Raw genomic sequence first — 3,168 nt, forward strand, 5'->3', positions numbered from 1 at the left:
CTTATACATAGAAATAAATGCGCACACATCTCTCCCTCCCTTCCGCTCTCTCTCCCCACCCTCTCGCTTTCTAGACACACACATGTACATACATACACATACACGCACACATATATATGAATATATATATATATATATATATATATATGTATATGTATACACACACACACACACACACACACACACACAAGCGCACATACACATATATAGATATATACGTGTCTATGGTTGCGTAAGTAAGCTTGGTGTGTGTTTGGTAACACAAAAATCCCTGTTCGCATGATCATAGCAAAAACACTCCGATCTGAAATCTGCTATTCTTGTACGACATCCAACCATCAAATTCATTATTCATTATTCATTATTCATTGCGTATGTTTATAACAATGATAAACATATACAATTGATTTTGTTTATTAGTATTATTATCTCATCATAATATACACGCATCGCCAAAAGATTGAGACCGCAAGTAGACAGTACCATCACTAAACTTTCTCGACGCCTAAATTCTTCCTATACTGTGGTATTTCCTCTCTTATTTCCTTCTCTTCATTGCTTGACGTAAAGGCGAAATAGCGATACTAAGAGGAAAATGTGTTGAAATCTTTTACTGGTTGAACGAACGTTGCTTAAACTTTCCTTCTATTATGCCAATATAAAGTGAGCGCTCTCTAATAAGGTTTGGGTTGTAAATATGTATACATGCACTCTGCTATATATTTTGTCGTATCTGCATTACATGCTTACTCCATACTGCGTTGATCTCTTAAAATTCCTCTCCTTAATATGAATATAGCAATTTTTTTCCACAATTGATCGCACAGAATTGGTGCCGCAGGCGGAAAGTATGTATCGTTTCTATATTTGAGAAAGTGCTGTACACACGTTCACACACGCACACACATACACACGCACACACATACAAACACTCACGAACACACGATTCACGCACAAACAAAACACTCAAGCACACACGTATAAACATACATGCGCGCACGTGCACACACGTGTAAATACACGTGCGCATACGAGCTGATATACGCACATGCATACACACATACGCACCCATGCATACATATATACATACACACATACAATCACTGACATTCTTTTAGGCAATCAGTGATTTAAGAATCGCGGAATGACATGCACAAAACCCTTGCCCACAGACGTGCACACTGTCCTCTCTCTATCATTTCTACCGTTACTATAACGGCCTCTGCTCCTCATTTCTGGATAGGCAGTCTCGTACCACCTCTTCCTCAACCCCGAAACTTCCAATTCATCCGCCACTCATCCTCTCATCAACCATGCTTTATCCACTTCACCATGTTCCACAATAGGCACTGTATTCAATCCTTTCTCCTTACAACGTTATCCCTCTGGAATTCCCTTTATGCTGATATCTTTCCGGTTTGTCTTGATGTGGTGTGGCAGATTAAGCAGAACATTAAGATCAATGTGACCGGTTTCTGAAGGTCTGCGAAGGCCATGGGCAAAATGCTTCTTCGTCTATGCCGCCGGCAAATAAATGCTCCCACCTCTGGGGGGAAGATGCTTGCATGTGTATGTATGTGTGCGTGTATGTTTGTGTGTTTGCGTGTGTGCGTTCGTGTGTGTTTGTATATTTGTGTGTGTATGTGTGTGTTTGTGTTTGTGTGTGTGTGTGTGTGTGTGTGTGAGTTAGTTTGGAAGTAGAAGCCATTTCTGTTTGAAACAGTGACTGCTTTGGTGGCCTTTGCCGCCAGTTGCCTTGTCGATTTTGCTTTGAAGTGGGTGGCACGGAAACACGACTTGACTTCCGGCTGGTTCACAGCTTTAGAAACGAACACGGAGTACAACAACAACAACAGCAACAACAACAACGAGAGAACGACAATGGAAAAAGAAACAAGTATAATGTCAGCAAAAATAATAACGACAACAAGGACAGAGTGAGCCATAAGAAACAGCAACAACAACAGTAACAACACAAAGTGGCAACTTCATTTATAACAGCAGCGGTAAGAACAACAAGAACAAGAATGAATGACAACAGTAACAGTGACAAAATAAAGACAAACACCAACTACAACAAGAAGAAGCTAACAATAGGTGTAAAAATGAAATTGCTTTGATTGCTGGCGGGGAAGGTGTGGTGGTGGCGGCGGTGGTGGGGGAAGCGCTAAGGTAAGAGTCCCCAAATTTTGAACGTTGTGTGGGTCAAGTGATAATTGTCCAAGTCAGTCTAAGGATGACAGGTGTTTTTTTATCTTTTTTTCTTTTTGGTTTCTTATGAGAAGAGAGTAGAGATGGCGGAAGGGGCGGAAGGGGTTAGGGTGTTTAGGGATGTTGGTGAAGGGAAAAGAAGAAAGGGAGAAAAAGACGGCGAGAAAATAAGGAAGGGGGGAAGGAAGAGAGAGAAAACAAGGAAAGAAGGACAGAAAGAAGGAGGCGTGGGTGGTGCAAAGATCGCGTGGTATACAGTTGGTGTATAGGGTGGATTCTGTCTGGCTGCGTACTTGGTGACATCTTCAAAATTTCAGCCATTGAAATATAAGCGAAAAGAAACAAAAATTAGAAGCTAACCCCATAAATCTTTATAAAGAGGCAAATGTGCGCGCATGTGCACAGGTGTGTGTGTGTGTGTGTGTGTGTATACGTAGATATACATACATTCCTACACACACATAGTAGGTGTATGAATAGGGCAAATTTATGACGACGGCGAAGAAGGAAAGGTAGAAAAAGAAAGAATTGGAGGTGGAGTGAGGGAGATGGTACAGGGAGCAGAATGACAAGAAAGGAGAGAGAGAGAGAGAGAGAGAGAGAGAGAGAGAGAGAGAGAGAGAGAGAGAGAGAGAGAGAGAGAGAGAGAGAGAGAGAGAGAGAGAAGTGGAGAGAAGTAGGAGAGCGTAGAAAATGAGTTTGAAGATGAAAGTCTAAAAAGTAGGACAAAAAGAAGAAAGACCGCATCCAAGAAACGTGTCACACCAAAAACATAATATATGCCAATTAAAAGGAAGGGAGAAAGTCGCTGAATTTAATTACCTTCGTTTATTATTTAGTCAATTAACGCTGTTTGCTGTGTTTTTATTTATATATTGCTTTCTTTGGCCAGTGAATGAGAAGGAGGAGGAAAATGTCCAAATAATTCTGTTACTTGTCTTGTGGGGCATTTTTACC

This window comes from Octopus bimaculoides, chromosome 24, assembly GCF_001194135.2.
Source record: "Octopus bimaculoides isolate UCB-OBI-ISO-001 chromosome 24, ASM119413v2, whole genome shotgun sequence".
NCBI classification, from domain to species: domain Eukaryota; kingdom Metazoa; phylum Mollusca; class Cephalopoda; order Octopoda; family Octopodidae; genus Octopus; species Octopus bimaculoides.